Genomic DNA, 14767 nt, shown 5'->3' on the forward strand with positions numbered 1-14767 from the left:
CCTGAGTGGCAGGGCAAGACCCTCTAGCCAGGAACCTCTAGCTTTAAGTCCCAGCAGGATCACTGGTACATCCCAATCAAAATACCCACCTTAACAGTAGTCAACACCCAATGCTTCTGAGGAAGGCTTACAAAAAACCCTGATATGTAAGCAGAAGGTGGGGAAAAATATTTCCCAGCCCCATGTGGCAACCAGCAAAGGCTAGAAGCATAGGAAAAGCCCGTAACAGAACATAGATACATACCTATTTCTACATCATCCCTGACCACCTTTTTGAACACCTCCAATGATGGTAATTCTATAACTTCCCTAGGCAGTCTATTCTAACTGTGAAAAAGTTTTTCCTGATATCCAAGGGAGAAGAGGAGGAGGAGTTGCACTTTATGTAAAAGCCATACGATTGCTCAGAGCTTCAGTATGAAGCTGGAGATAGACCTGTTGAGCATCTCTGGGTTAGGGTCAGAGGGGAAAACAACAAGGATGATGTTGTGGTGTGGGTCTGCTATAGACCACCAGACCAGGAGGAAGTGGTCAATGAGGCTTTCTTCAGACTGCTGGCAGAAGTTTCCCAATCACCTTGACACCTGCTGGGAGGGCAATACAGCAGTATGCAGGCAATCCAGGAAGGTTTTTGGAGAGTATTAGGGACAACTTCCTGGTGCAAGTGCTGGAGTGGCCAACTAGAGACCATGCTCTTCTTGGCCTGCTGCTTACGAACAGGGAAGAATTGGTGGGGGAATGTAGTAGTGTAGCGGTTCCCAAATTCCAACAGATTGCACATCACCAATTTAAAATGATACAACCTTAAGTACCACCAGCACATTTTTCAGTTCAACCTTAAGTATCACCAGCAAATTTTTGTCATATAAAGTAATTATAATAAATCTGTTAATGTGTACCAGTGACAGGTTGTCTGCATACCCATACCACAGATTGGGAACCGCTGTGTTAGTGGATGGCAACTTGGGCAGCGGTGACCACGAGATGATTGAGTTCAGGATGCTGAAGAAAGGAAGGATAGAGAGCAGCAGAATAAGGACCTGGTCTTCAGAAAAGCAAACTTCAACTCACTCAGGGAACTCATGGGCAGGATCCACTAGGAAGCAAGATGGAGGGGGAGAGGAGTCTGGAATAGTTGACTGTATTTTAAAGAAGACTTACTGAGAGTGCAGGAACAAACCATCCCAATGAGCAGAAAGACTAGCAAGTATGGCAGAAGACCAGCTGGGCTTAGCAAGGAACTCTTCAGTAAGCTAAAGCACAAAAAGGAAGTTTATAAGAAGCAGAAACTTGCAGAAATAACTAGGGAAGAATATAAGAGCATTGCTTGGGCATGCAGGGATGAAGTCAGGAAGGCCAACGCTCAATTGGAGTTCCAGCTAGCAAGGGATATGAAGGGGAACAAGAAGGGTTTCTACAAGTATGTTGGTAGCAAGAGGAGGATGAGGGAAAGTGTGTCTCCCTTACTGAATGGGGGAGGCAACCTTGTGACAGAGGATGCAGAAAAGGCTGAAATGTTCAATGTCTTTTTTGCCTCAGTCTTCACAGGCAAGGTCAGCTCCCAGAACTGCAGTAGGCAGCACAGTTTGAGGAGGAGGTGAGCAGCCCTCGGTGGTGAAAGAACAGGTTAGGGACTACTTAGAAAAGCTGAATGTGTTCAAGTCCATGGGGCTGGATGGGATGCACCCGAGGGTACTGAGGGATTGGCTGATGAGATTGCAGGGCCATTGCCCATCATCTTTGAAAATTCATGGTGATCAGGAGAGGTCCTGGATAACTGGAAAAAGGCAAACATAATGCCCATATTTAAGAAAGGGAAAAAGGAGGATCCAGGGAACTACAGACCAGTCAGCTTCACCTCAGTCCCTGGAAAAATCATGGAGCAAATCCTCAAGGAATCCATTTCTAAGCACTTGGAGGAGAAAAAGTTCATTAGGAGCAGTCATCATGGATTCACCAGGGGCAAGTCATGCCTGATCAATCTGATTGCCTTCTACGATGAGATGACTCACTCTGTGGATGTGGGGAGATTGGTGGATGTGGTGTATCTTGATTTTAGCAAGGCTTTTGATATGGTCTTCCCATAGGTGGTGGCAGGGGGGGCTAATTGGGCTTAGCCCCCCAAATTCAGGGCAGCAGGTAGGGCTGTAGGGCAGCCCAGCTGCAGGCTGCTGCAGCATGGGGGGAGGGGCAGGCACACTCAGATACCCTGCACACTCGCAGCCAGGATCACAGCCAGCCCCACTGCAGGCAGGTAAGTTTCTTTCAATCTTTCTTTATCACTGTGTGGGCTTGGGGAGCGGAGGGCAGATCGAGACCCCCACAGTACAGGAGAGAGTGAGGTAGGGGCAGGGCAAATCATTCACCCCTACCCCACTCCCTCCTGCAGTGTGGGGATTGTCCCATGACCCAGTTCAGCTAGGGTCCCATTCACAATGAATGGGGCTCTTGGACAATTGGAGTCCAGCAGCTCGTCCAGAGCCAGCACAGTGTTGGGGAGCCAGTGCACCCCCCCCCCGTGCTCCCCCCAGTCTTTGCAAAGGGCAAGGGCCAGCCACAGCTCTGAGCTGGGCGCAGCCTCTGTTCCCTGCCTCTGCGTCTCGCTGCTGCCACTGCTTTGAAAGTGGCATGGTATGATGCCAAATGCCTCACTGCCTGGCCTGCCCAGGTGGGATGCACCTGGTGCTGCGCCATGCTGCTTTTAAAGCAGCAGCAGCAGCAGCAAGACACAGAGACAGGGAGCAGAGGCTGATCCCAGCTCATAGCTGTGGCCCACCCTTGCCCTGTGCAAAGAGCGGGTGGGGGGCTTTGTGCCATCCCCCTTTGGCTCCCCAGTGCCACGCTGGTTCTGGACAAGCCACCGGGCTCCAGTTGTCCCACAACCTGGCCTGGCTGGGGCCCCATTCACCGTGAATGGGGACCTGGCCAGGCCAGGTCATGGGACAATCAGAGCCCAGCGGCTCGTTGAACGCTGTGGCATGGGAGAACCAAAGGCGGGAACTTCCCCTTGCCCCTTGGCTCCCCGTGGTGCATGCAGTGGCGGGAGCCACCCGCCCATGCCCCTAGACGAGCCACCGGGCTCCAATTGCTCCACAGCTCAGCCAGGCCAGGGCCCCATTCAAGGTGAATCGGGCCCCGGTCGGGCCAGGTTGTGCGGCAATAGGAGCCCAGCAGCTCTTCTAGGGGCACGGCACTGGGGAGCCAAGCAGCGGCAGTGAGACATGGAGGCATAGAGCAGAGGCTGAGCCCAGCCTGCAACTGCAGCCCACCTTTGCCCCATGCAAAAATCGGGGGGGGGGAGGGGGAAGGCACATGTCCCCCCACTTGGTTCCCTCACACCATACCTCTGGGGGAGCCATTGGGCTGCACCAGGCTCTTCCTGCACATGACTCGGGGTGGGCACAGGAGTCCTGGGAGCTATGGCCTGGTAGTGCAGCCAAGGCTGGCCCTGCTTTGGTCCCCGGCTTTGGGCTCCCCTGGGTGTGGGGCTGGGGCCGGTGCATGGCTGGGAGGCGGTGGTTCATGGGGCCCACCGGTGCTGGGAAATGACCCTGGGCATAGGGGAAGGAGTGGCTGCATGGGCACAGCAGGTCCCGGCCCCGATCCAGCTCTGCTCCGCCCCCCCGATCCCTGCCCAGCCCCACTTCTCCCCCCCCCCGCAGCCCTTTCTCTCCCACTGCTCCTTCTCCCACAGACTTTCCTAGGGGGGGTTGGGCTATGCGCACATGCATGCACATGCTCAAGTTGCAGCAAGGGAAGTTTAGGTTAGATATTAGGAAGAATTTTCTCACTAGGAGGGTAGTAAAACACTGGAACAGGTTACCCAGAGAGGTTTTCCATCCTTGGAGGTTTTCCATCCTTGGAGATTTTCCAAACCCAGCTAGACAAAGTTTTGGCTGGGATGATCTAGTTGGGGCTGGTCCTGCTTTGAGCTGGGGGTTGGACTAAATGACCTCCTGAGGTCCCTTCCAACCCTAACTTACTATGATTCTATGAATATAGTTATGATAAAAAGAAAAGCAATCTCATGGTATGTATTAATTAAAATCTGCTCTTCACTTTAACTGTCTTATTTTTTTCTCTCTCTTTTCTCTACATGCCAAATGCTTCATTATAACTATGCAGATTTTGTGAAAAGGCATTTCTTACCATCTTCTGTGTTCAAAAGTAGATCATTCAAAACAATTCATAGGAGCAATAAATGTTATTAATTATTAATAAACAGAAGCAGTTAAACTACTGTCAGTATCACAGACTTCATTCAATGTGAGAAGAGCTTTGCATTTCGAAGTTAAGTTTTGCACAGTAGCAGTGTTTAGTTGCACTTTTTGGGTTTGATAGTTTGTGTTTCAGTTTTAAAGTTACTTCTGTGTCTTACTGATTTCAGAGAGACATCCATATTTTTATTTAAGAATACAAGCTTATATATTTTATTCCCAGTGTGAAAAAATATAGCTTATATTAAAAGTAACCTCCAAAGGATTTTTTTAGAAATAGTGTGATTTAAATAAGCCTGAAAGGTCTTTGTTTGCTTTCAAACTATTTTTTCTATTTATTTTTAAGCATAGAATCTTAAAATACCTTAAAATATCAAGTGTAGAATGCCTTGATTTGTGGTTTAGGTCTTGTGTGTTGTAGGTTCTCACATCGTAATTAAAAGTATAGATTTTTAACTGTTACAAAAACAACCTTCTCCTAGATATATGTCAGATATTTGGGTTAAAAACACACACACAAAATGAGGTCGAGTAGAATGGTTTTAAAATCTTTTCTTCTCTTAGTTGTATAATCAGCAGTCTTCTGTATGATCTTTGTGATCCTGTGGTATCCATATCTGTGTTCAGTCTTTCATTGCATGTCAACTATATTCTGGCTAAGCTGAGTGCTGTAAATACTAAGTATTTGTTAAAGATCTCAGATCTGAGTGAAATCCTGCCCCCCTGGAGGTCAATGGCAACACTCCAGTTGATTTCAGTTGGGGGACATTTTCATGGCCTCTGGCTCTAGCACGTGGTCCCAACATCATTCTCCATAGCTATGTTCAAATGCCAAACTTTTCAGGATACCAGGTACCCGACCTCTTCTACGGGTTTTAACTGTTACAGAATCCTCTCCTACAGACACTCTCCAAGTCAGGAATGGAAGAGCAGCAGAATCACTAAACTGTCCCCAGCTCACTCATCAATGGCTGGTGGATTCTTCACAGTTGTTCATTTTGCAGTTTCTTTTCTTTCTTATTATATTTTGCCTGTCACAGTGGAGATTTCAGAGGAAAAAAGTATAAGTGGAAAACAAATGAGCAAAGCAGGGGCTTACTCCCTCACTATTTTCAATTGTATTTATATTTTGAGGCATTAAAAAATATAACACGAGCTCTTTACTCCATCTCCACTCATCGTTCATCTAGAATACCATTTCCTCAAGTATTATAATTTAATTTGTTCATAGTTGTGTAGTCTAAAAGAGGGCTTGTTTTGTAAAACATTTATCCAGCATTATACATCTATACAGTTATTTACTTATATAGAAAGATTCCTTCCCAGAAGAGTTTGTAAACTGAGGAAGATAAGGCAAACACTGGTCACCATCATAAATTAGAAGATCCAGCAACAACAGATCTGAGTCAGCTTTTAGGTGGGCCCTGAGCTCTGGCAAAGAGCTGTGGAAGAAATACCCTGGCACAGAGCTTGCAGTCACACATTTTTTCAATAGTGCAATGGGTGATAACCTATTGCTTAGACCTGAGATCAGCAATATTTTTGCCTCTAGGCATTTCTTCTGCACTCCCAAATAGGGTGGTATTTTACTTTGTGTCCTGAACTGCTGTGCATTTACCTGAGAGATTGCAGTGTTTCATTAATGAGCCAAAGGAATCATATGTATTCTGTATTTCATGGTCCAGCTCTTACACTCTTTATGGGCACCTGCCAATCACTTTCCTTTGTTGTGGGGGCAGATTTTCTTTTATATTCTGGTTTATTTGTGCTGCTGCTGGGATGTAGCTGAATATGGCCAGCAGCAGGGGGGCTGATTCTCAGCTGGCACTGAGCCTGGGAACCCAACTCCTGGGTCACCCCGTATTGCCTCCTTTTGGAGAGGGGTTCTAGTCAGAATATATTATGAACTGGAGTCAGATGGTATAAGCAGAGCAGACCCAATCTATAACTGTGCTCAGAATAGCACAGATCCCTCAGAAAATCAGCCTCCCAATTTCCTCCCGACATTCAAAGCAGAAGCCTGGTGAAGCAAAGACCCTGAGCCTACCAGTTTTCACCTAAGGAGAATATGATTTGGCCTAGCACATACAGTCACTTACTGAAGTCTGTAAAATGCCTTGAGATATTTTGACGAAAGGTGCAGTAATAGCTGCACTGAACTTGGGCCAATAAAAAGAGAGAAGACAAGAAATTAGAAAACAAATATTTTTCAAAAAACAAAAAAATGGCAACGTGCTAAATTCTGCTTTAGGTGACATCAGTGCGACCCTATCTACAGGTTCAGGGCCTTGTATTGATAATGTCAATAACTTGAAATGCAGTGTGGTATTTTCATGAAATGTCATTCCCTCTGTGGAAGAACATTAAAAAGAGGCGGCTAGAAAAACAGACAGCCTACACTTCTAATCTATGGCCCTTAGAAACCCCCAAGGGGCGGAACCACAAAGGTTGCAAGAGATACAGGGACAGAAACTTGTCAGAGAGAAGCACTGCTTCTGAGAAGACAACCAATATAAATGTGGCAGAGAGGAGGAGAGAGCAGTGAAGCTCCATGAGTATGGAGACAGAAAAATACAGAAAAAAGAAAAGGGGACAGAGGCTGAGCGAAGTAGAGAAAGGGGAAAGGAACACTTTGGGTAGTAAGATGAGAAGTATGTTCTTGCAAGCAACCACCCTGTACTCCCATTCTTCAACCTGTAGAAAGGGCAGAGCGCTCACAGGTAGGGCAAAGCAGTGGTTCTCAACCTTTTTTGTACCAGGACTCATTTGTAAACATCAATGGACAGTCCCGACCCAGTGCCCCTCATTCCTGACCCACTGTCCCCTGCCCCAGGTCCTCAGTGCGTGGGGCAGAGGGTGGGTGTGTGGGGCATGGGGGGCCCCAAGTAGCCCTAAGCAGCCCCTTGCAGGCTGGAACTCTGCCAACTGCAAGGAAAAAAAACAGTGTTTCCCACATTTTTCTCTTTTAAAGGAAAATCCATTTTTAAAGTTTGTTTGCGACCCTTTCATATATTCTTGTGACCCACTTTTGGGTCATGACCCATGGGTTGAGAAACGCTGGGTAAGAGCACCATACAGCCATCGGAGGGAAGTATTCCCAGTGCCTCACTTATTACTAGACAGGGTCAAACAAGCTGAAGTAGCAAATTCTTACTCCTTCAATGCACACCCTCCCCCAACAGACATGCACACAGGCCTCTACAAGACTTACTGAGGAGACGGGGGCCTGTGTGTGCTGCTGCATGGCAGCCAGAGCCTGCGGCCAGGGAGAGCCACCCATGCCAAGTTTGGGGACAGAGCCAGGGTGGCCAGCAACCCCCTTGGAGCATGGTGCATGTGGCCTTTTGGCTAAGGGCAAGCAAGACAGGGGGCATCTGAACCCCAAGGCCTCTGGGCCTGGGGCTCGCACCTTGGACTCCTGCTTGGATTTGGGAAATATCCAAAGCCCCAAACCAGGAGTAGGCAACCCCTGGCATGGGTACCAGAGCACACAAAGGTATTTTGGGGCAGGTGGCAGGGAAGAGGCCGGCCCTGTGCTGCCACAACAATGATCGGGCCCTTGCCACCACCCCCACGTCTTACAAGTGGATATTGTGGGTGACGTTTTGGCACCCTGCCCAAAAATGTTGCTGACATCTGCCCCAGATGGATGGGTCTGGGAGGGAGGATATTTGCCTGGTGGTCATGGGTGACTGGTGCCAACTTAGTCGGGGGGGAGCACGTACCCCCCTGAGCAACCAGTGAGTGACTGGGGGGGGTCCCCCCCCCCCGTCCAGTCTTGCTGACTGGGTCAGGGGTCCCCCCAGCGGCCCATCATGCTGACTGGGAAGTGGCTGCGCTGCTCCCAGAAGTGGTCCCAGCACTTCATCCAGGTGCTTGCACTCCCCAGCTTGCCCTTCGCCTAGTGGGGACCACGTGTGGCCTGTCTGGGGGGTGCACCGGTGCTCTCAGGGGGTGTACGTGCACCCCCGTGCACCCCCTATGCGTCACCCCTGCTGGTGGTACAGCCACTAGAGTGGCCATCATAGAGGACATTCTGGTTTTCTGCTACTCTGTCTTCTACTGATATGAAACCAGATGCCTTTATGTCCTCTGTTTATAAAATTAGAGGACATAAAGGTGTCAGGTTTCATATCAGTAGAGGACAGAGGACAACCGGACTGGCCCCTACGATGGCCACCGTAACAGCCACGCAGGCTTGAGGACCGTGTTGTGCACAGACGGATTTGGGAACCTGTCCGTTGGGCTGGAACTGCCCGTGGCCTTGAGGAAGAGGAAAAGAGAAAGAAAGCGTGCTACAGCGCTTGAAAACAGAAGACATTGTGCTAGGGGAGGGGGCGAGTGAGCGAGCGCCCTTCCCGGGTGGGAGCCCGTCTAGTCAGGGGACACCGCTTGGGGCGGGGAAAGCCTCCCCGGGCCCGAGGCGGAGATCCGCCCCTGGCGGGTTTCCGAGGGGCGGGGAGCCCGGGCCGGGGTGTGGCGGCAGCGCCGGGGAGGGGTGGAGGAAGCGCGGCGCGCAGGGCACGGCCTGTCCCGCCCAGGCGGCGCTGCTTGCTCCCAGCCGGGCCGGGCTCCGCTCCGCAGCCGCTAGGGGTCGCCCTGGCGCCGGCCTCCCCCGCAGCCCCTCCCGGGCTCCGGCTGCCGGCGGGGCAGTCTCAGTGCGAAGCTTGGCGCTGGCAGCAGGCGGCCGCCCGATCGCAGCCCCTCGCTCCCCGCCCGGCGCCTCTCGCTCGGCCCCCGCGGCTCGACCCGGCCCATCCCATCCCGCGGCAGCGGCCCGGGGAGCAGCCATGTTGGGGCGGCGAATGAAGTGAGGGTCCCCGCGGCTCGAGACGGGGGAAGAGCCGGTCCCGGCGCTGCTGGTGAGTCGCGGCCGCGCGTTGTTCCGGGCCCGGGCCGGCCGCGTTTCCGGGCTGTGCCGTGCCGGGCCGGGCCCTGCCCCCCTTCCCTCCCCCACGCGCGTTTCCGCGGCCCCTTTCTGCCCCCGCGCGCGCCGCCCCCGCACCGCTTCCCCTGGCAGCTCCTCGCGCCCACGCGTGACATCCGTCGTGTCGCAGCCGCATTTCCGAGGGGTTTTTTCCTCCCTCTCCCCCCCACCCCCGGTGCCTTTTCCCTGCGCTGCGGGGTTGGGGGGCGGCGGGGGATGAACGTGTCTTGATCCTGAACTGCTGTGACCTCCCCCGCGCGTCACGGCTACAGTGGGTGGGGGAGAGGGGAGGTGGGGGAGCCCCGAGGGGTCACTTGGGTGAGGGGGCAGCTGGACCCTGCCTCTTGCAGGGGGCCGCTCCCTCCCTCCCCCCCCTCCCCGCCTCTGGCACTGCTGCAGATCTGAATTGGCCCCTTTGCCCCCCTCTCTGTGCCACATTTTTGGTAGCTGGAGAGAACTTAATCCTCCTCCACACTCGGTGCTGCCCCTGGTATCTGGCTTAGGACAGCTAACAGCTTTCCCAGGAGGAAGGGCAGGCTGCACAGGTTTCCCTTCAGAAACTCCCTGGTTTTACTCCTGGTTAGTTGCCCCTTCCCTCTCCGCACACTTCTCAAACAAGCAAGCAAACAAGCCCCCACCAGCCCCTTTTCAGGTATGGGTTTGGGTCTGTATGTTGGTGGGGGGATAAGGGCTTGCTTGGTTTTTTAAATTGCGCCCATTGCACTGGAGAGCCGCTTGCCCTGAAATGGGAGGTTAAGCGCTTGGGAGGCTTTTGAGCAGATTAAAAACATTGAGGGGAACTAGGGCTGGCTGCTACGTTCAGATTTGTTTTTTATTAACTGGTGCTGCAGGTGAAGCAGATGGCCTGAAGTTGGGCTTGAGGTTTTTAGAGGCGTTCGGTTATAGATAATCCCACTTGGGTTTGAGATTTTAGAGACGTTGCGTCACAGAAATCCCACATTTTGCTTTTTGGGATGTGCATCTTTGACTTGAGACACACACACAGTAGCTGTGCCTTTTAGATCTTGAAAAGGTCAATACAGTCTTTAGTGGGGTTTTTTCCTTGACTTCAAGTTACAAATGCAATGTAGAGAAGCTTGTAAAAGGTCACTTGGATGTAAAAGATGAAAATCTAAGTTTTATTAACGTATAACTGTTTAAGTAACTTTTTTCCCGCGCTAAGAATCGTGGATTACAGCATCCTTAATAAGGAGAATACAATTAATCTTTGGGTACCTGTCCTGTGCAGGTGAGCACATAGCCCTGAACAAAACCCTGCTGAAAGTAATGGGGCCTAGCCTGGTGTAGGGTGTTTGCCTGGCATAGTTTGCAGAAGCAGGGTCTGTGTTTAGACAGAATTATGACTAGAAAGTATTTCAGCTGTGACTTCTCTCTGGGTTAAATGTGTGGGGTTTTCATTGCCTGTTTAATATACAAAGTAGTGAATACAATGTATCTGCTGATAGTAATAAGGAAATACCTTCAAAATATTCAGAAATAGTTCATATATAGTTCACTTCCTAGTGATAACTGGAGAGCCCCGCTCTTCTTTTTTGTTACCTGCTCTTGCTTTCATTTCTCCCTAAATCTTGATTCTCTAAAAGTATGATTGTTGTTTACAATAGAAATGTTAGGAGTTAGAGGTTTTTGTGTTTGCATTGTTCAAAGTTGATACATTTACAGTGAAATCGTGCAGTTTTCTCTTAAATGGATCGAAATTAAAAATGCTTATTTTTTGAAAATTAATACATGTTGGTAAAAGTGAGGCTTTTAGTCCAGCATTCTAACTTAATCTCATCTATTTCAACTATCCTAATAAAGCTAGGTTCAGTTTAGTGTATTTAAACAGGCCAACACGGAAAGCATACCTTTTTGAGATGGAAAATAAATGATGCATTGAGGAAAAACACTAAACTGGAGGACTGTTCAATAAATTCACTATATTAAGTTTGGTTATACAAATACTTTTTTTTTTCTTGTTTTTAGTCTTTGGTGAGAGTGTTGAAAACCATGGATATGTCATATACCCAGCTTCTGCTTGAGAACAGCAAAAGAATAAACTTTTTTTTTTTTTTTTTAAAGCATACAGCTATTACGTCTAAGATTTAAAATCCACATAGTTTTATGCAGAAAAGGGCTCTCTAGGGAAATGCTGTTTGTATCTTAGTTTGTCGAGTTACTGTATAAATACTAGGTATTATTTGTGTGGTACATCATAAAAATATTTGTATTCATTTGTTTTGTTACCATAGTTAACCATAGTTATCTTTTCCTCTCTCTACACCAAAGCTTCTTTACACTTATTAATTAAAGATGTTTACATTAGAATTGAATCTTGAGTGCTTCATTGTATGCATTTTGCACTCGCACCTTTCCACATCAAACTCTTGGTATGTAATTAGTGACATAATCTAACACCACTTGATTCTGTGGCACTTTGGTCCTTCTGTAAACCAGCTCCTGTCCCTAGGACTTTAAATGTATTATAAACATTTGCTGTCTTTAAAAACATGGTGTAAAATGCATTTGGCCAAGAATTTGGGTGTATTTTTCCTTCCACTTACAGTGTGTCATATTTTGCTTTACTTTTTAAAGTCACTGGTGCTCTTGAATTGCTACTGCAGTACAAATAAATAAGTTGAGGTGGAAGGTTTACAATTCTTTCAGAGTTGGCTGCTGTTAAAACATTCTTGCACAACGGTGTTTTTAAATCTGGGCTAGAGTCTGTTTTACCTTTTACACGTGCTTTGACAATAATTTCTTTAGTTATACTTACATTTTTTTAAATTAAACCAAGGTGAGACAAACTTATGAAAATGCATTCTAGTCCCACAGCTTCAAGAGGTTTGGTAACAATCCTGTCCTTAGTGATGAGCAGGCAGCTGCTCCTTCCAAAGTGTATGTACCATCATTATTGTAGCAGTCTGAGTGGCTGAGTGGTAGTGACTCAAGAGGTGATACAGACTGCTTGCTTTTTTTCCTGGACTTGTGGAACATGTATGATATGTTCTTAGTTATCACCTATCTGAAGAGTAAGTGTTGATTCCACTTTAACCCTTCTCTCTGTCTCTGGCTTTTTTTTTTTTTTTTAAAGAAACTATAACTAGTCCTCTGAGTTTAAATAAATATATATGCCGTCTGGACTAAACCGAACAGTGTTTCTAACAGATATTAGTTTCCTCAATTCACCTTAGTGGAGCAGATAAGTGATTTCAAATAGACTTAGAAGTTATATGGGAAGAGTTCTAAACAGGAAGCTAAACATGAAACGTAACTATTGGTGTTGACTTTTTATAGTGGAAAAACCAAGGCCAAAATTGGATCCAGCCTGCCAGTTCAGTATATAAGAATGCAAAAATGAATTTTAATGTCTGTACTTTGAGATTTATTGGATGTGTAGTTTAGGAAAGTCTCCTCAAAATAGCCTTGAAAACTGATTCATTTTTTTAATTTTTCAGAAAATAATTTATTTTGTAAATTCAAGAAATCAAAGTAGTGCTAAACAAACTGATAAGTATTAGTCATCTAATAGAGGTGGTTGTATAATTAAAGAAGGAACAGAGCTGTGTTTTGATGCACTTAGTGTAGGAAGATAGGAACGGTCTGAAAACAGGACATTTCCTCAAAAAGATGTTTTCTAATAATAGTTCTCTGCCACAATTAGGGGTTTGAATTCTAATATAGTTTTTAAAAATACTAGATAATATACTGTTCCATATTGAACCAAGTTACCATATACCTCTCTTGGCCTTTAAAAATGACAGAGGAGTTTGGAATAATTGATTTCAGCAAAAGTTAAAACAACTGTGAGTGGGTAGTGTGGACAAGCAACACCTGGGCCTGAGGCAGGGGAGAAGAAGAGAAATGATTGGCTGCCATAGAGTCAAAAGTGAAAATACCAGTTATGAACGCAAGCACTATTAATCATACTATCATGGCATTATGCAAGGGAATATCTAAACATTAGAAAAAATTCTTAACAGATCTCTTGGGGACTGACCATACTAGAGAACTATGACCCATTTATGATACTCTTTCAGTTCCTTGTTGCCACTGTTCATAGTAAATGCTGTATTTTAACTATGCTGTTGGGGGGAATAGGATAACTAGAATTCATTCTGTTCCTTGAATATTGCCTTGTTCTACTCAATAAACACAATCTCTCTTTTTTTTTAAGTGAAACAAATCTTGTTCTTGTTTTCTTTGTTTCCTTACAAAAAAAAATGTGAACAAGGTTAACTTGTTATCAGAAAAAAGAATTGCAAAATAAAAAGGCTGTCGCTTTGCCGTTTTAAGGTTTATCCTTTTTTTTCTTTTTTCTTTGTACTGTAAATAGTCTTTAATAGATGTTGCAGTTTGGAGAGTTTTCTTTCATATAATTGGGAGGAACTGATTAAGTAAAATACTTACTTCTGGCCTCTCTTGCTTTCAGACTTTGGCAGAGAAATATTATAGGCCCCAATCCTAAGTGTATATAATAGAGACATGCTGAAAACATGAATGATTGTTACACCTGTAAAGGTCTTTTTTTTTTTTTTGGCAGGTGTGATGCAAATTAAACCCCACACCATCACAAGTGGCATTCTGATCCTCTTACTGTGCATGCTCTGCTGCTCTGCTTTGTGCTCCCCACACTATCTACCACTGTGCTGCTTGCCCCTTCCTATGCCACACAGAGGTTGCCCATGCCACTTGTGGCACTCCTGCTACAGATGGCTACCCTTGCCAAAAGATCATGGTCTTCTGGGGACATAGTGTTTAGAAATTTTGCAATGATTTAATTATGGTGATAAGGTTACCTCACAAAAATGTCTATCAACTAGAGAGTCTTGTGTTAGAAAGCAATTCTTCAAAACATGTTGTTACTCTCTTCTGAATTCCTTTGTCTGTTTCTGGTATTGTCACTTCCATCTGATATGTGCTTTATGTATGTATTTTAGCTGAAAGCAACAAAGTACTTTAATCTTAAAAAAAAAAAACACAAAACAACTAACAAGTGATAAAATTTCCAATAGTGGCTGCTAGTTGTTGCCTGCTATGTATTGTCAAATTGCACGAGAGAAGGGAATGGTTTGGCTCTTTTAGAAAAACAAGCTATATGTTTACCATATGTAGAAAAACAAGCTATATTAATGTGGAGATCCCTAACCCAAGTTACTTGCTGGCAGTTTCACATGGCAAATAAAAGAATTCCAAAGGTATTTTCCTACAAGAGAAATTTCCAGTTCAGTGTTGCATCCAATATGGGGGATATCTAGATTAGACCTCATCGTGACTGATAAAGAGAAATTGATCACAGAACTGAAAAATTAGCAGTTAGCTAGACATTTGATAGCGTTTGTGATGTGTGAATGGAATTAAATCTAAACATGTATTAAGTACATTTTGTGCTTTTAAAACACATTCCCTTACATTGAAGGCAGTTATGAAGAGAATTAAAGAAGAGAGATATGAATAACTGGGAATGTTTTACCAGATGTTCAAAAAGCTGCAGTCCCGTAAATGAGAAGGCTACACAGGTTAAAATTAGCCTGGAGTAAATGGGAAATGAATATGTGGTAAATTAGAAACTAATGGTTGTAGAAAGGAAAAATAAAGACTAAGAGAAACTTATGGTCAGCGC

The 14767-nt window shown here is 46.3% G+C and overlaps 1 protein-coding gene across 1 annotated transcript in view; it reads left to right on the forward strand.

The window, feature by feature from the left end:
• Positions 1-8786: 8786 nt before the first annotated feature.
• CDK17 (cyclin dependent kinase 17) overlaps positions 8787-14767 on the forward strand; it is a 161704-nt gene continuing 155723 nt past the window's right edge. Inside the window, exon 1 of the mRNA XM_006275444.4 lies at positions 8787-9079. The gene's annotated coding sequence lies outside the window, so the exon portion shown is untranslated. The remainder of the gene's footprint in view (positions 9080-14767) is intronic.

The sequence above is a fragment of the Alligator mississippiensis genome, chromosome 4 (assembly GCF_030867095.1).
Source record: "Alligator mississippiensis isolate rAllMis1 chromosome 4, rAllMis1, whole genome shotgun sequence".
Lineage (NCBI taxonomy): Eukaryota > Metazoa > Chordata > Crocodylia > Alligatoridae > Alligator > Alligator mississippiensis.